This window comes from Pteropus alecto, unplaced genomic scaffold (genome assembly GCF_000325575.1).
Source record: "Pteropus alecto unplaced genomic scaffold, ASM32557v1 scaffold106, whole genome shotgun sequence".
Lineage (NCBI taxonomy): Eukaryota > Metazoa > Chordata > Mammalia > Chiroptera > Pteropodidae > Pteropus > Pteropus alecto.
The window spans coordinates 12,040,237-12,050,493 of record NW_006442103.1 but is presented as its reverse complement, the minus strand read 5'-3'; the positions used below and the strand labels follow the sequence as shown (position 1 = coordinate 12,050,493).

The 10,257-nt window shown below is 41.8% G+C and overlaps 1 long non-coding RNA gene and 1 pseudogene across 1 annotated transcript in view; one reads left to right on the top strand and one right to left on the bottom strand.

Annotated features, from left to right (window-relative positions):
- The window catches only part of LOC112486147, a 60,978-nt gene that overhangs the window by 21,778 nt on the left and 28,943 nt on the right, over positions 1-10,257 (top strand). The window lies entirely within an intron of this gene.
- Positions 1,753-1,871, bottom strand: LOC112469062 (annotated as a pseudogene).

Sequence of the window (10,257 nt, the reverse complement as noted above, 5' to 3'; positions counted from 1 at the left end):
CCCTCCCTTGCTGTCTCCCCTCCTTGCCTCAGGCAATCACTGATCCGCTTTCTGTTCACTATAGGTTAGTTTGAATTTTCTAAAATTTCATATAAACAAAATTATACAATATGCTTTTCGTCCAGCCCCTTTCCCTAAGTGCATTTATTTTGAGATTCATCCACATTGTCGTGTGTATCCATAGTTCATTCCTTTTTATTGCTGAGTGACACTCCGTTGTCTGGCTAGACCACCATTCATTTCTCCATCCCACTGATAACGGGCATGTGGATTGTTTCCCGCTTTTTGCTGTTACAGATAAAGTTGCCGTGAACATTCTCTTACGATTTTTTTTATGGACTTGTGTTGTCTTTTCTTTTGGGTGAATATCTTGGAATACGGTAGAAATATGTTTAACTTAAAAAAAAAAAAAACTTGCCCAACTGTTTTCCAAAATGATTGAACCATAGAAGTTTTGGTTCTTCCACATTCTTGCCAGCACTTGGATGGCCGTCATTTTAATTTCAGCCATTCCAATAGATATTCAGTGGGATCTCATTATGGGTTTAAATGTGCATTTCCCTAATGACGAATTATGCTGAGGATCTTTTCATGCACTTACTTTCCATTTGTCTATTTTCTTTGATGAAGCGTCTGTTCAAGTCTTCAACTCGTTTTAAAAATTGGTCGTTTGCTTTCTTATTGTTGAGTTTTAGAGTTTGTTACATATTCCAGACACAGTCCTTTATCAGATAGATGTTCTACAAAGAGTTTCCCTGAATATATGGCTTGTTATTTTATTCTCTTAGCAGTATCTATCATAGAGCAAACCTTTTCATTTTGATGAAGTCAAATTTATCAGTTTTTTCCTTTATAGATTGTGCTTTTGATACCATATCTAAGAGGTATTTGCCTAACCTAAGTTCATAAAAATTTCCTTCTCTGTTTTCTTTTAGAAGTTTCATAGTTTTAGTTGTTTTAATTAAGACATAATTCACATGCCATAAAACTTACTCTTAAAACTGCACATTTCAGTGGTTTTTAGTATGTTCACAAAGTTATACAACCATCACTACTGTCTAATTCCAGAACATTTTCATCACTCTAAAAAGAAACCCTATACTCATTAAGCAGTCACTTCCCATTTCTCCCTCCTCCTAGCCCCTGGTAACCTCTAATCTACTTTCTATCTCTGTGGATTTGCCTATTCTGGACATATACTATAAATGACATCATGTAATATGTGGCCTTCTGTGTATGATTACTTAACATAATGTTTTCAAGGTTCATCCATTTTGTAGCATATCTCAATACTTCAGTTTTTTTTAATTGCCAAATACTGTTCCATTGTATGGCTATACTACATTTGGTTTATCCATTCATCAGTTGATGGGCATTTGGGTTCTTTCCATTTTTTGGCTATTATGAAGAATACTACTATGAACATTTGAGTGTGAGTTTCTGTATGGACATATGTTTTCAATTCTCTTGGATATACATATACTTAGGAGTAAAATTGCTGGGTCATGTGGTACTTGGATGTTTAACTTTCTGAGGAATTGCTGAACTGTTTTCAAAAGTGGCTGCACTGTTTTACACTTACCAGCAATGCCTGAGAGTTTTGATTTCTTCACATTCTCTCTAACACTTGCTGTTGTCCCTTTTTAAAGTAAATTATACCCATCCTAGTGGATGAGAAATAGATGTCATTCTGGTTTTGATTTGTATTATCTTAATGACAAATTATGTTGAACATCTTTTCTTTTTTTTCAATGCCTATAGCACCTGGTATTCATAGATGGTCTCTCATCCAAGTACTAACCAGGCCCGACCCTGCTTAGCTTCTGAGATCAGACAGGATCGGGCACATTCAGGGTGGCATGGCCGTAGACCCAAACATCTTTTCATGTATATATTGCCTATTTGTATATTTTCTTTGGAGAAATGTTATTTAAATTCTTTGCCCATTTTCAGATGAGTTATTTGTCTTTTCATTGTTGCGTTGTAAGAGTCCTTTATATATTCTTGACACTAGTCTCTTATCAGATATATGATTTGCAAATATCTCCCATTTTGTGGGTTGTCTTTTACATTTTTTTGATAGTCTTTTGAAGCACAAAAGTTTTTATTTTTAAAAAGAATTTTTAGAGAAATTTTAGGTTCATATCAAAATTGAGCGGAGGATAGAGTTCTTATATACTTTCTGCCCCACACATGCTTTATGCCCCCACTATCCTGCATTATGCTCTCATCAACATCCCCCTCATAGTGGTACTTTTGTTATAATTGAGGAACCTACACTGTTGTATCACGATTATCCAAAGTCTACAGTTTACATTAAGGTTTGCTGTTGATGTTATACATTCTATAGGTTTGGACAAATGTATAATGACATGTATCCATCATAGTAGTATCATACAGAGTATTTTCACTAAAAATCCACTGTGCTCCCTTTCCATCCCTAGCCCCTGGTACCTACTGATTATTTATTGTTTTCATAGTTTTTCCTTCATTGTCATGTCATGTTGTTGGAATCATATAGCATATAGCCTTTTCCAATTGATTTCTTTCACTTAGTAATATGCATTTAAGGTTTCTTCATATCTTTTTGGCTTGATAGCTCATTTCTTTTTAGTACTAAATACTAGTCTATTGTCTGGATTTACTGCAGTTTATTTATCCATTCATCTACTGAAAGACATCTTGGTTGCTTCCAAGTTTTGGTGATTATGAATAAAGCTACTATAAACATCTGTGTGCAGGTTTTTGTGTGAACATAAGTTTTCAATTCTCTGAGTTAATACCAAGGAGCACAATTACTGGATTGTATGGTATAAGTAGATTTAGTTTTGCAAGAAACTGTCAAACTGTCTTCCAAAGTAGCTGTACCAATTTGCATTCTCACCAGCAATGAGCGAGAGTTCCTGTTGCCTCACAAGCTTGTTAGCATTTGGTGTTGTCAGTGTCTTGGATTTTGGCCATTCTAATAGGTGTGTAGTAGTATCTGGTTGTTTTAATTTGCATTTCTCTGATACGTATGATGTGGAACATCTTTATGTATGCTTATTTGCCATCTGTATATCTTCTTTGTGGGGTATCTGTTCAGGTTTTAGGCCTGTTTTATAATTGAGTTGTTTGTTTTCTTATTGTTGAGTTTTAAGAGTTCTTTGTACTTTTGGATAACAGCCCTTTATAAGATACATCTTTTGCAAATATTTTCTCTAGCCTTTGACTTGTCTTCTCATTGTCTTGACATTGCCTTTCATAGAGCAGACCTTTAAAATTTGAATGAAATCTTGCTTATAAATTATTTTTTTTCATGGATTATGCCTTTTGTGTTGTATCTAAAAAATCACAGTCACATTTAGGGTCATCTAGGCTTTCCTATGTCTAGGAATTTTATAGTTTTAAATTTTACATTTAGGTCTATGATCCATTTTTGAGTTAATTTTTGTGAAGAATATAAGGTCTATGTCTAGATTATTATTATTATCTTTGCATGTGAATATCTAATTGTTCCAGCATCATTTGTTGGAAAGATTGTATTCACTCCATTGTATTGCCTGTGCTCCTTTATGAAAGATCAGTTAACTATATTTATGTGGGTCTATTTCTGGGTTTTCTGTTGTATTCCATTGATTTATCTATTTTCCCTCCCAACACTACACTGCCCTGATTAGTGTTGCATTATAGAAGTCCTGAAGTCTCTGAGTTTGTTTTTCTCCTTCAGTATTGTGTTGGCTATTCTGGGTCTTTTGCCACCCCATCTAACCTTTGTGATCAGTTTGTCAATACCCAATAAATTATTTGCCAGAATTTTGATTTGGATTATATTGAATTTATATGTCAAGTAGATAAGAACTGACATCTTGACAATATTGAGTCCTTCTACTCATGAATATGACTCTCTCTCCATTTATTTAGTTCTTCATTGATTTCTTTCATTAGAGTTTTATAGTTTTCCTCACATAGATCTTGTACATCTTTTGTTAGATTTATACCTAAGTACTTCATTTGGGGGGATGTTAATGTAAATAGCATTGTATTTTTAATTTCAAATTCTAACTTGCTCACTGCTCATAGGAAAACAGCTGACTTTTGTATATTAATCTTGTTTTCTGCAACCTTGCTATAATCGCTTATGAGTGCCAGGACTTTTTGTTTTTGTCATTTCTTTCAGATTTTATACATAGATGATCATGTACCTTTGAACAAAGACAGTTTTATTTCTTCCCTCCCAATCTGTATGCCTTTTATTTCCTTGTCTTATTGCATTAACTAGTACTTCCACTACAATGTTGAAAAGCAATGGTCAGAGGGGACATGTTTGCTTTGTTCCTGATCTTAATGGGGAAAGTTCAAGTTTCTTACCATTAGGTATGATATTAGCTATAAATTTTTATAGATATTCTTTATGAAATTGAGAAAATTCCCTTCTATTCCTAGTTTACTGAGAGTTTTCATCATGAATCAGTGTTGGATTTTGTCAAATGCTTTTTCTGCATCTATTGATAGGATCATGTGAGTTTTTCATTTTTAGCCTGTTGATGTGATGGGTTACATTAATTGATTTTCAAATGTTGAACCAAATTTGTATAAATCCCACTTGGTCATGGTATATAATTCTTTTTATACATTGTTGGATTTTATATGCTAATATTTTGTTGAGGAGTTTTCATCTATATTTATAAGAGATATTGGTCTATTGTTTTTTGTAATGTCTTTGTCTAGTTTTGGTATTAGGATAATGCTGGTCTCACAGAATGAATTAGGAAGTATTCTCTCTGCTTTAAAGTTTTTAATTTTGATGAGGTACAATTTACATATATTTTTCTTTTTTTGCTCATGCTTGTTTGCTTTTTAAGTTAAACATGGGAATCAAAATATTTCCATTGAGCAAGGCATATAATAAAACTCTATATTGCAGTTCCAGGTTATGGTAATGTAAGGGTTGAAATTGACATGAGGGAAAGGGAGAAAGTGAAGGAAACTATTTACTTGGACTTACACTTCAAAGTGTGGTTGAATGTTAGCCACTTCCTTTGAGCACTGAGCACCTAATAGTCAAGGACAACTAACTGTTTGGGATTACCTCTAATCCTGAAACCTTTAGGAGCTCTCCTCCCGAAGGGGTGAAGCCACAGCTACCAATAGGAGGCCACTGCCTGAGTTGGAGCAACGTTATCTCAAGGGTGAGTGAGATTGAGGATAAAGTGTCAGAATGAGCAACAGCTTCGGAGTCAGACTGTTGGGATGGATTCCAGGTGGATTCTCTGGGACCAGATGTTGCGTTGGAGTTATGAGTACAGAGGGGGAGTAACACCGTGAAAGGAAAAGGGAGGAAGCGAGATCGCCCAGGAAGAGGTCTCAGCCTGTGACGTAGGCTGACGAAGCCCCTGCCAGTCCGGCGGGGTGCTCTGGGGCAAAGTTGCTTGTTAGCGGAGTTCCATGTTGGTAGAAAAGGGCTAGGCCCATGTACCACTATCTCCCTCAGCTATCGGCCGGGGGCCGCCCCTGAGAAAAGCCCGATTATGGCTCAAAGCCGATGAGTCCTTGAAGGAGGTAACTGCTGGGGGCAGCCAGAACCAGCACTCATAGCAGCAGGGCAGCAAGTCTTTTATTGAAGGGTCAGTACGAACAGCGCATCTCCATGTATGCCACACGGACAGACTGAGGTTCAAATCGCAGCAGCACGTGGCCTTAGGCAACACCCTCCTTGGCTTTCTCATCTGTAAAATGGAGAGGAGGCCTTTCTTACCAGGTTGTGAGAGGATTAAATAAAAGGAGGATGAACAGGCATTTAGTAATGTCCTTTCTTCCCTTTCCCCTAGATGGAAATGAGCCAAGGGAACATCCTGTTCAAAGAGCCAGTTCCCACACTGCTCTTCAGAAACTTTGTTTCTTCTCACTGTCCACTAGGTGATTGAGCCCCTCGACAGTTTCTTGACCCTGTAGACATGCTGCCTCTGCGTCCCAGGGCCTGGGGTGTCCCCTGACTTGTTCCTCTTCTGCCTTTCTCAGCCAGACTCAAAGATCTCCATGGCTGTTGACTCTTTCAGGCGGGGACCATTGGCCAATGTTAGGATGACGTGGGGGTAACGTTTCCTGGAATAGACTAGAAGTTAGCAAATTTCAGCTGCCTGCAAGTGCATTGCAGTGTTGATTCCTGTAAGAAGAAACCATCATGGTCCCCTTTCTAAGTGCCTCTTTAAAAGCCCGAGGACAGAGTTCCCCTCCTTCACTTAGGATTTGTCTCTGCCCTGGGAGGTGGGATAGCGGCTGAATGGGAAAAGAGGAGGCTGGTTCTGTGAGAGTTGTTATCCTTCAACTGGGGTGCGCTGACCAGGGGGTACAGGTCTCCAAGGTCTGGTTACTTCTTGTGTGCGTGTAAATGGGCCCAACTTACTGGGGAGTCTCAATTCGTTGGAGCATAAACACGAAACAGTTTTATTTCTTCCAGTAACCGCCCCAGCTGTATCATGCCAGATCTCGCCTTCCTGCCGGGGAGCAGCTCCCTTAATGACATCTTGGTCGGCTTCCATATTTCCCAGCTTCTTTCAGTTACTAGCACAGTCTCTTTCCAGTAATTAGGACTCAATCTTTTACATCTTTAAAACTTTTGTTGCAAATTTGATTCAAAGCTCTTCTCCCTTCCCTCCAGTACAAGCCAGGGCTGGGCCATGGCCGTTGGGGCAGTGGAGGGGGCGTGGCTACTGGCTTGGCAGCATCTGATCCCCCTCCTCTTCGAGACCTTAGCATTTCTGTTGGAGGCTGCAGGATGGGATGGGCAGTAGGAGGCCTTGTTAAAAGACTTACGCGAACAGAGGAGGTGTCTCACGTCCTTTACCTCCGTCGTGGTTCTGATACATGCTAGGATTTTGCCCCAGCCTCCTTCATCCCCGAGGACCACCCTTTCCTCCCCCTCCCCCCACCTCCCGGCTGCACCTCCTGTTTGTGTCCCTAGAGGTACTAGCTCCCAACAACTCCATTCTCTGGCTTAGGTATCCGACTCTCAGTTCAGCAGCAGCCTGGATAAAGCGTTGGTTCCTGCGCTTTGGCTGACTTCCGTGGATACCCATGTGGAGCCACAGAGACTGCTGGGATGACTGTGGCCTTCAAGGGCCACGCATACCTGGAATGGAATTGCTGCCCCCATCTTCTTTCCAAACTCATGCTGAACCAGGTCCTTTCATGTCCTGCCAGGTGATCTACTGCAGGAGGCCTCCGCTTTTATGACCTCCCGGCCTGAACGTGGTATAAACAGGCAGTCTGAATCCCAAGGTCATACTTTCTACCAACAATCTGTTCTGCCTGCTCGGTTATATACTGTGGTCCGTCTGCCCCTCACCTGTCCCCTTCTGTCATCCCTTAAGCCTGAAGTAAGTACTTGTAGATCAGTGTGAATTATTTATAATAATAATTTTTGTTTGGACTAACAGAATCTGCCCAGTTGGGGCTTGTGTAAGAGTTGAGCACATGGTGAGACTGTGGTCAGCTGGGGAACTGGCTTGTCAACCTTCGGGATAGAGTCTCAATGGGCCAGACCATGTGACCATGTCGAGGCCATGAGCATAGAACCTTTGGACAGACGGCTGAAGCTCCCTCATGAAATCCCTTCTCTAACATGTTTAGATCGATTTTTTTCCAGGGAAGCCCAGAGCCCTAACCACATTTCCAGGATAGTCCACCTAGGCAATTCTTTTCATCTGAAAAATGAGAATCTCTATCGTTTGTGTAGTACATTTCCTTCCATGGTCTCCTAGATATTTGTAATCCACTTTAAGTCAAAACCCACTATGATCATTCTCAGTTTATGTGTGAGTAAACAGGCACGGGAGTCAGAGACTTGCTTGAGGTTATGCAGCCTGTATGCACTGGAACTGGGACCTGGAACCAGATTTCCTGCCCCTGCTCTGCTCTACTACAGGTTCATCCTCAGTGCCCTTCACCTGAGACCCTCAGGCTCCTGTCCCTTTGCCATGGGCTCTGCTCGCCAGCAGATATTGCCTTTCTTTGCTTTCAGTCATGTCCATGGCCCTTGGTCCTGTTGCTTCTTTTTGCCCCCTCTCACTGGCCTCTCCCACATCCTCTCTGCCTCTCCCAAGGCCTGACAGTGCCTCTTGCTTGGGGTAGGGGAACAGGGCCTGAAAGCCTTCTGACTGTGACTTCCAAGCCCCTGGAGGGGCTGTTCACTGCCTTTATTGGCCCTAGTCACAGTGGATGTTATTTATTTTCAGATAAATGTATTTTCAAATAAAACAGGAAGCAAACAAATAGCTGCAGAGACAGAGCTGTAAAAAACCCTGCCGGCTCACTCGCTTGAAGAAAAGCCTGCACAACTAATTAACCTGGCCAGGCCTCCGTGGTGTTTGGCAACAAGCTTGGAATTAACACTGCCCTTCCCAGCTGCTGGAGCCGGCCTCTAAATCTTCATGGGGCGGCAGCAAGAGAGAGACACACAGAGAGTTATAGAGACGGTGAGAGGCAAAGATGGAAGGAGACAGACAGAGCAAGATAAATACAGTTATCCGTCTGTCTCCATACTCATCTTAGCTAGACTCTGGATCCCAGAAAGACAGACAGATTGCATTTCTTCTTAAAGTGAGAGGTAAGAGGAGAAAATAGAGCCTTTGTCTAGCTCAGAGTACATTTTATTTCTGTATCACTAAAGTCAGAGAATCAGAAGCTTCTGGACTGAATGGGGCTTGTAAGAGGTCATCTAATTCAGTGGTTTTGAAATTATTTTTAGCAGCGAAACGAAATGAAATGAAATCACGTGGAGTAGCACAATGTATAAAGCAGATAAAAGCGAAATGCTCCCGTTGGAGCTTATTGCTCCTCGTGGCCTCTCGCTTCTCCTCTCTGTGGGGTGGACTGTGTCCTCAGGATCCTCAGGGCTCAGGAGAGAGAACACAGTGGGAAAGCTGAGGCTGCCTGGCCTCTGTGTGGCAGGGCTTTGAGAGGGTCCCTGCTTCCTCCCTGGTTCAGGCCTGGCCTTGTTTGGGAGTCACCAGAAAGGGGAGTGCGTGTGGTAGAGAAGGTCCACTAGCTGGTGCAGGAGGTGGGCTACCTGAGGGGACATCTGTTCTCTCACCCCTGAACCTGCTGGGTTCTTGAACTCTGATGTTTACCCTCCCCTGGGGGCCTTTCTTGGAAGGGACTGGGGAACTGGCTTGTCAACCTTCAGGATGGAGTCTCAGTGGGTGAACTTTGTGAATCCTCACCTGACCTTGACTTTGCTTCAAGGAGGCTTTGTATAGCTTCATATTAAGTTTAGGATGGGGGCCAAGAGTATGAGAAGGAGACCTCCCTTCTCTGGAAGATTGGATGGTGATCAGAAGGGGCCTTCCCCAGAGACCATCCAGATATGCCCTGTAGGGATGATTGCTGATCTGCAGGGAAATCGCATGTTGTATTTTTTTTTTTTTCTCACAGGGAAGGGGAGGCAGTGGCCTGAGGTTGGAAACCAGCCACCTGAGTGGCACAGTAGGGATTTGTCTGGTTTCCTCTAGGGAGGTTGCCACTTGCTTCTGGAGGCCCTGCTCTTTTTTTTTTTTTTCTCACAGGGGAAGGGGAGGCAGTGGCCTGAGGCTGGAAACCAGCCACCTGAGTGGCACTGTAGGGATTTGTCTGGTTTCCTCTAGGGAGGTTGCCACTTGCTTCTGGAGGCCCTGTTTTCAGCTTTAAGAGCAGAGCCCTGATGCTGGATGGAGGGGCCTCTTCTGGAGTCAGTGGTGGACTGGGGGAAGGATGGAGAGAGTGAGACTAGGCTCCGTTTGGAGCCTTCCCATCTCCTATGAACCCTGAGTGCCCTTGGCTCAGGCCTAGACAACAAGGGGGCACAGTCAGGAGGAGAAATCAAGAAGTAATGCTTTTTTTTTTGAAGGAGAAATTATAAATTGCAATTTAATCACATAATCACTTTGACACTCTCAAGCAAGCTAATTTCTTCCCTTGCCTCATTTCATCTACTCGGTGAGATGAATCTTAATGAATAATGTCCTATGAATATTTAATTTTTGATCAATTTGAATTTTCTCTGGCATACCTGCTAGAGACATAAATCAACTCCTCTTGTACTCAGCAGAGTGAATTTGGACAGTGGCCTGGGTGGATCTCTGTCCATAGCCACAGAAGTGGCCTGCCTGAAGATTTTAGGGTTCTTGTTTGCCACCATCTCAATATTGCTACTTGGACATTTCTGGATGTGTTCACTAAGCTGGGTTCTCTAATTCTGCCCTACCAGCAGATGCCTGAAGCCAGTGGTTGTCTAGGTAG